The 8,581-nt window shown below is 48.5% G+C and overlaps 1 pseudogene; it reads right to left on the bottom strand.

The window, feature by feature from the left end:
• Positions 1-1,602: 1,602 nt before the first annotated feature.
• LOC115834232 lies at positions 1,603-3,013 on the bottom strand (annotated as a pseudogene).
• Positions 3,014-8,581: the final 5,568 nt, after the last annotated feature.

Raw genomic sequence — 8,581 nt, 5'->3', positions numbered from 1 at the left:
CCTCCAGGTGAGACCTGGGTACCCCAGCTCCTCATTTGCCCTTGGCATCAGGGGCCCCTAAACCCTTTCTTCAGGGCCCCAAAGGGAAACTGGAGTCCAGGATTGACAGGCTGGAATCGGGGGACCCCACTGGACTCTTCCCAGTGAATTGATGTTTTTGCTGAGTTGGCCGATTATTGTGGAGCTTGAATCCAGGGCTACCTCTAGTTGCTGGTACTGGCTCTGAGGTGCATGCAGAGAGGAGGAGTTGGAGGAAGATTGTGGGGAGGGTAGAGAGAACAATCATTAGGGCTGAGGGGGGTGTGGGCTGTCTCAGCTGGCAGAGGGGCACAAGCCCCTGCTGTGGGAGGAGGTTGGAGGGCTGGCCTGCAGGGTCACTGCACCTCGGCCCAGGGCCTCTTACCTCCAGATCCTTCAGGGTAGATGACACAGGGCCCTCCCTGTACACCCTGTTGCTGACTGCAAGAGATGAGAGTGCACATGGAAATGTTCTGTCCCCCCTCACTGTCTAAGCCCTCTGACTTCCTTTCTTCCCCATCAACTGACAAAAGCTTCTTTTCTGCCTATCTTGGACCCTTTGTCCTATAACTCCTTTGCGCCAACTTCTCTCATGGTTCTTATCTCCCCACCATCCACCGTGGGGCCCTTTCAGTGACTCCTAAAGGGAGGCCTGATGGCAATGGCTCTTCTCATTGGCCTGGCTTCCCCTTGAGACTGGGGATGAGGAATATCAAACAGAAACGACCATTTCCTGGATGTCCTGGGTGTTTGCAGCAGGCCATGTACTAAGGATGCACATAAAAGCAACAATAACGAATCTCATTTAAACTTCACAAATGGAAGTAAAAAATACCATCTCTATTATACAGATGTGAAAAGAGAGGCCCAAAGACCTCAAGCAACTTGCCCTAAATCATATCCTAATCAATCCCTAATCAATCCTTAGCAGACGGAGAGGCAGGATTCAAACCCAGGATTCTTAACCAGTTCCCAACAGTCCGTCCACAATCTTAACAATTACCCTCTACTGCCCCTTGGGCCCCCTGTCCCCAGGAGCCTGGCCAGCCAAGACTCACATCCCCAGGTGAGTGGTAACCACGAGAAGTGGATGCTTCAGGGCTACTGCTATTGATTTGCTTTCCTCCTGGAATGCCAGGGCTCTTCCTCTGCCATAATTTTTTTAGCTGTGGGAAAAAAGAGCAGTAACACTCGTGAGAACTATCAGCCCCTATAGCCACATCCTCCTTTACAGTTTTGACAAAATACTCTTATACACCATCTGATTTAATGCCACCAACCACTGTACAAGGTGTTGTCACAATCATTTAGTGAATGACAGGGATTGATATCATGGATAGAAAAAAAAAGAAAGAAAGAAAAAGGCAATACTGGAACTTAAACTCAGTCCTCTGACTCCAAGCTCTGGGGTTTTGCCTTGAATCAGCAGCTGCCAGGGACCAAAACCAGGGGCAGAGGTAGAAAAGTAAGCATTAAGCAGGCAGGAACTGTAGGCCGTGTGGTTTAGAGTCATACATCCTCACACGTCTATTGGTGTGAAGAAGTGCACCGGTACCTCTCATACTTTCATATCAACGTGTCCTCATGGCAGAAGGCAGCTTTTCTGTTAAATCTGGGAATTTATCAGGAAGATGACAACCCAAGCCTCATTTCAGAGAGAAGTCTGGTATATGCTTGGAAACCTATGTGTCTGTCATCTCTAAGTACATTAATGTTTTTTCTCAAGAGAATCAAGGGAAAATGATGCTTCAGAAAGATGTCCCACATTTATCCTGTGGCACTCAAAGTACCCCAGGTTGAGATGATATGAGGAAGATTCAAGCTGTCAAGTTCAGTTTCCCAAGATCTATTCCACAGAAGATGGGCAAATCTCACTTCAGAGACCACTGACTGAAGGGCAGTCTGGTCCCAGAAGCGTGGAGAACTCAGAAAAAAATGTTAAAGTCTCTCTGGAAAGTAGAAGCCTGGGAGAAAACCAAACCAAACCCATTCTCCCATTGCCACCCAGACATACTGTCAACGTTTTGAGCTCACGGGCGAAGTGTAGGCTTTTCCCACTGTCAATTAGACATTGTTAAGGGAGTAAGGCAGCCTGAAACCTCTTGCTCCTAGGTCCCATAGTCTCCACTCCCCTTCCAGCTGGAAATTTGTGCTGCAACCAGAGGAACCAGAAATGGGGTGAGAAAACTTAGGGGACTGGGTTGTAAGATCAAAGGCCGGTCTTGCAGCAGTAATGACAGTTCCTAGGGGGACTGTGACATCACTACATTCCACTCCTCCCAGGGGAGGGGACCACATCAGTGTGATGCCCAAGTAGCCGCTCCATGATGGGTGAGGGAAACACACGATTTTGACCCAGGTCCTCGGAGACGCCAGCCCAAGAAGCCCAGGGAGGTCGAGCTTGGGGCAGCAAGAAGGGAGGGCAGAGTCTGCAGTAGGGAGCCCCAGGAGTCACCAGCCCAAAGTCACCCAGGGACGACTGGTGAGGGCGGGGCCTGGGGCTGGGGGACCCAGGTCCTGGGAGACACAAGCCCAAAGAGCCCAGGGAGGTTGGGCTTGGGGTGGCAGGAGGTGAGGGCCGAGTATGGAGCAGGGAGCCCCAGGAGTCACCCGCCCAAAGTCACCCTGGGGTGATTGGCAAGGGCAGGGACTGGGCTCCTTGCTGAAAGGGTGGGGCTGACTGACAAGACTTTGGTCGGGGGAGCCCAGAGGCGCTGGGGTTGGGGGGCCCAGTCTGGTATGCCTCAGGAGTGGTATGGACTCTGGCACCGGTCTTGTCATCAGAGGGGATCTGTGGCTGGGTTGGGGGCCATAACCTGGTGCGTTTTTACCTTTTTCTTGGCTGCAGCCAATTTCCCCTGTTGTGTTTTTTCTGACATCGTGGGGTGCGGAGGGAGGCAGGGTTGGGGCCACATCAGCAAAATCCCAGTGAGCACTGCTGAATGCCTCCAGTCACCTACCAGGCAGCTGTGCGACTGAGCCACAGGAGGCGTAACCAGGGCCCCCCCACTAGAACGCAGAATAGGGGGCGTGGCCTTAGTACTCCAAGCCCATTGGTCAGTGCGAAAGATGAAAGGGAAAGGAGGTGTGGCCAGGCAGCAGCATGTCCAGAGGGACCTGTGACATCATAAAGAAAGCGGCCCATGCAACCGCTGTCCCTGCCCACTCAGAGAAAGGGGAGGGGCCGCCCACTCTGGGAGAGGGGAGGGGCTGGCTTTTGCTTTAAAAGCTTTGAAACTGTAAAAAATACACTTTAAAAAACATATGTGTGTATACTTTATATATATGTGTGTCTCTGTGTGTGTATCTATGTGTTCCTCCAGAGCTGTCTTCATTATCCAGCTTCTATGTGAAGTCTAGGAATTTGGCCTATATTTTTCATCTTCAAATGGAGCACAAGAATTACCAGTATTATCTTAACTGAGATATAGATCCTATAAAAATGGAAAATCCATAGCATGCTTGATGATTAATGAAGCCAACTATAGTATCCAACATTCCAATAAGACAAAATAATCACAATGATTTCTCTTTTTTGGAAAAATGTTTGTCTTATTCCCCTCCATTATTGTTAAGATTTTTTTAAAAAACAAGAAATACGTCTGATATCTTTAAAAACACAAAGCTTATGGGCCGGGTGCGGTGGCTTATGCCTGTAATGCCATCACTTTGGGAGGCCGAGGTGGGTGGATCGCCTGAAGTCAGGAGTTCGAGACCAGCTTGGCCAACATGAAGAAACCCTGTCTCTACTAAAAATACAAAAACTAGCCAGGCGTGGTGGTGGGTGCCTGTAATCCCAACTATTTGGGAGGCTGAGGCAGGAGAATCACTTGAACCCAGGAGACGGAGGTTGCAGTGAGCCAAGCTCACGCCACTGCACTCCAGCCTGGGCGACAGAGCAAGACTCCATCTCAAAAGAAACAAAATAAAATAAAATACAAAATCAGTAAGAACACAAAGCTTTCAATTTAATAAGCACTTAAAGCTCTTTACTGGTTTAAAACAAACACAAGGCCCATTTTTCTAGAATCACCTGGCCTCTCTAAGCCTTGCAAATGAAACTGAATTTCTCACTTGATACCTGGCTATGACTTGCAATCATGAAAACCAAGAATTATGTTATGTCACTGTGTATTGCTTGTTACCTGAAATCCACACTAGGTTGGGATCAAGGGTTGAATCCTTCATGATGTTCTCCATAACCTGTGTGGTTCTTATCCCAGACCAAACTAAGCTTTTTTCTAGAGCTCTACAATTTACAGTTAATAGACAAGAGTGGTTCTCAAAATGTAGTCTATGGACTAGCAGCACCAGCAGCACCCGAGACCTTTTTATAAGTGCAAATTCTCAGGCCCCGCCCTGGACCTGGTGAATCAGAAACTCTGGATTAGGGTTCAGCAATCTGTGCTGCAGTAATCCCTCCAGGTGTTCAAGAACCTCTGGCATACAGCAGGTAGTAAAATGTGTTTCCTTCTGTAGGTCCAAAGCCAGGGTTACCATACGTTCTGCCTTGTTATGAAACAATGACATGCAATTAAAATACATCAATCTCCTTTCTACTCCCACCCTCCATCCAATGTGTTTTATTTTTATGAGTTCAATAAGAAAACAAGTGGCCATTTAGTCTAGAAAGTATGTTTACAAGTGTCCGTTCTCATCCAGCCTGATCTCCTACAAAACCATTTACATCCTCTTACATCTCAAGTTTTAAAAAAGTATCTTCACAATGTAAGACTCAGGCACACTAGCAGTTCTATAATAAAACACCAAGTAAATCAGAATGTCCAACCTTACTAGAGAAGAAAAGTGGAATTATTGGCTATATGTTCAATTGCTTTCAACAGGAAATTTAAGTTTTGAGTTCTTTTTTCACCTTCATACTTCCAAGTTAATAGAATTAAACCAGAATATGCCATTCTTTCAAAGCCTCTAGCCAGGCAAAGTTTTACTGTATTATTTCTTGCTTTCAATGGATATAAAGCAGATTCCTGGTAGGCACACTCTGTATACCTGCAAAGATGCAGAACTAAACAGTTCCATCTGTTCAATATTAAACCAAAAGTGCTGTAGACCTCGGATGGTGAGTGTAATACTTCAGCACTAGCCCAAAGCCTCAAATATGAAAAGATACCAAGAACACCACTAGCAAACAAAACTAAACTCTCGGCCAGGAGCAGTAGCTCACGCCTGTAATCCCAGCACTTTGGCAAGCCAAGGTGAGAGGATTACTTGAAGTCAAGAGTTCAAGACTAGCTTGGGCAGCATAGCGAATTCATATCTTCACAAAAATTTTTAAAAATTAGCTGGGTGTGGTGGCACACAGCTGTAGTCCTAGCTACTTGGCGGGCTGAGGTGGGAAAATTGCTTGAGGCCTGGAGTTCAAGGCTGCAGTAGCTATGATTATGGCACTGCACTCCAGCCTGGGTGACAGAACGAGACTTAGATAATTACATTTTCTCCTGCTCCTGTTTACACTAAAATCACTAAGTTAAAAGGCTTTCAAATTTGGCAGAATAAAAATTAAGTGAAATGTGACTTTGGAGCTTGGCTAGTGAAGGAAAGAAAGAAAAAAAGGAAGGAGGGAGGGAGGGAACAAAGAAAGAGAAAGAAAGGAAAGGAAGAAAGAGAGAGAGGGAAAGAAAAAGAGAGAGAAAGAAAGAAAAAGAGAAAAAGAAAGTGGAAAGAAAGAAAGAGAGGGAGGGAGGGAAAAGAAAAGAAAGTAAGAACGGAAAGCAAGAAAGAAAAGGAAAGCAAGGAAGGAAGGAAGAAGAAGAAAGAAAGAAACAAGGAAAAGAAAGAGAAAGAAAGAAAGGGAAAGGAAAGGCAAAAGAAAAGAAAAGAAGGAAGAAAAAATGAAATGACAAATTACTTACTGGGAGAAAGTTTTTTTAACCTCAATGACAGATAAAAGGTTTGTATCCTTAGTCTATAAAGAAATCTTTAAAATTACGGAGAAAAGAAACAAGTGATTTTCAACCGAAAATGTGCAATGGAGAAACTGGCACTTCTCACAAGAATAAAAATGGCCAATGGCATATAAAAAGATTCAAAAGCACAAGAAATCAAAGCAATGTCATGAAAACAATGAGATTTTCTGTATAAAGGCAGCAAAGATGACAAATGGAAAAGGGAACCTGGAGCTCTGTCCTTGTTGGTGGGAGTATAACCTGAGTCACTTTTCCTGGAGAATAATTTGAAAATTTCTATTAAAAACCCTAAAAATTATTTTCCTCCAGAAATTCTACTTCTATGAATTCAGTCCAAAAATGTTTGCTTGAGCCCATTAAAATGTATGTATAAGAAAATTCACCTCTGGGGTGGCAGTGATTAACTTAATATACATCCAGCTATTAAAAATGATGATGCCAGGATATATTTACTGCCACAGAAATATGCCCAAAATATAGTAAGTGACAAAAGACTATTACAATTCTACTTTTTAAAAGATTTATATGCATAAAAACATATAAAAAGCAAAAAACCAGAATGTTCTGAGTGGCAAATTAAAGATTTTTCTTAATATTTGCCATCCAAATTATTACAAAAAGAATGATTTCCTTTATAATCAGGAAGAATTGTTATTTTCATTTATTTATATTTAAATCTCTTTTCTTTTTCTGATTTTTTTTCTCCTATATGTATCCCATGTAGGCTAGAATCCCTGCCTCTTGAGGTAAATCAGCCCATTTTAGGGAAGTGCGCTACAGAAAGCTGCCCCAGCTTCCTTTTAAGAGATCTGGAGACATTTTTGTTTCAAATTGTTTTATTGTTCTCAGATTATTTTGTTTAATATATGAAATTGAGGAAAAGACAAAGGAAAGGCTGACTCCCTACCCTCCTGGGGCTACTCTTCCAATTTTTGCTGCTATTGTTATGTATTAATATTCACTGGGTACTAAAAAGATGGGCAGCCCCTTAGATCATTTGTTCTTATCTCTTTCTCATAATCCTACTTCATTCCTTCATTCGCTTATTTTTAAAAGGGTCATGTGTACAAATACATAGTTCAGAAAATTTTTAAATATAACTACCTATAAAAGTCTGTGGCCAGCTTCCTCTTCTTCCTCTTCCTCTCCTTCTCCTTCTCCTTCTCCTTCTCCTTCTCCTTTTCCTTCTCCTTCTCCTTCTTCTTTCTTCTTTCTTCTTCCTTCTTCTTCCCCTCTGTGGCCCAGGCTGCAATCTACTCGGCTCACTGCTGCCCGCGCCACGGACTACCTGGGACTGCCGCCGCGCGCCACCGCTGCCGGCTTTTTCTCCTTTGCCTGCAGGCGCGCGTCCACCATGTTGCCCACGCTGGTCGCCAGGTCCTGACGCCGAGTGCTCTGCCCGCCTCAGCCTCCCGAGGTACTGGGACTGCAGACGGAGTCTCGCTCACCCGGTGCTCGGTGTTGCCCGGGCTGGAGTGCGGTGGCGTGGTCTGGGCTCGCGGCAGCCTCCGCCTCCCAGCCGCCTGCCTTGGCCTACCAGGGTGCTGGGATTGCAGCCCCTGCCCGGCCGCCGCCCCGTCTGGGAGGTGGGGAGTGTCTCTGCCCGGCCGCCCCTCTGCCCGGCCTCCCCATCTGGCAAGTGAGGAGCGCCTCTGCCCGGCCACCCATCGTCTGGGAGGTGAGGAGCGCCTCTGCCCGGCCACCCATCGTCTGGGAGGTGAGGAGCGCCTCTGCCTGGCCACCCATCGTCTGGGAGGTGAGGAGCGCTTCTGCCTGGCCGCCCCGTCTGGGAAGAAGTGAGGAGCGCCTCTGCCCGGCCGCCCCGTCTGGGAAGTGAAGAGCACCTCTGCCCGGCCGCCCCGTCCGGGAAGAAGTGAGGAGCGCCTCTGCCCTGCCGCCCTGTCCGGGAAGAAGGGAGGAGCCCCTCTGCCCGGCCACCCCGTCCGGGAAGAAGTGAGGAGCCCCTCTGTCCGGCCGCCCCGTCTGGGAAGTGAGGAGCGCCTCTGCCCGGGCGCCCCGTCTGGGAAGTGAGGAGCGCCTCTGCCCAGGCACCCATCGTCTGGGAAGTGAGGAGCGCCTCTGCCCGGGCGCCCCGTCCGGGAAGAAGTGAGGAGCGCCTCTGCCCGGCCGCCCCGTCTGGGAAGAGGTGAGGGGCGCCTCTGCCCGGCCACCCATCGTCTGGGAAGTGAGGAGCGCCTCTGCCCGGCCACCCATCGTCTGGGAAGTGAGGAGCGCCTCTGCCCGGCCGCCCCGTCTGGGAAGTGAGGAGCGCCTCTGCCCGGCCACCCATCGTCTGGGAAGTGAGGAGCGCCTTTGCCCGGCTGCCCCGTCTGGGAAGTGAGGAGCGCCTCTGCCCGGCCACCCATCGTCTGGGAAGTGAGGAGCGCCTCTGCCCGGCCACCCACCGTCTGGGAAATGAGGAGAGCCTCTGCCCGGCCACCCATTGTCTGGGAAGTGAGGAGCGCCTCTGCCTGGCCGCCCCGTCCGGGAAGAAGTGAGGAGCGCCTCTGCCCGGCCACCCATCGTCTGGGAAGTGAGGAGCGCCTCTGCCCGGCCGCCCCATCTGGGAAGTGAGGAGCACCTCTGCCCGGCCACCCATCGTCTGGGAAGTGAGGAGCGCCTCTGCCCGGCCACCC

Source organism: Nomascus leucogenys, unplaced genomic scaffold (assembly GCF_006542625.1).
Source record: "Nomascus leucogenys isolate Asia unplaced genomic scaffold, Asia_NLE_v1 000357F_1303835_qpdss326507sc, whole genome shotgun sequence".
Taxonomy (NCBI): Eukaryota; Metazoa; Chordata; class Mammalia; order Primates; family Hylobatidae; genus Nomascus; species Nomascus leucogenys.
Note: the sequence above shows the minus strand (reverse complement) of the source record. Positions and strands in the feature narration are given on the sequence as shown.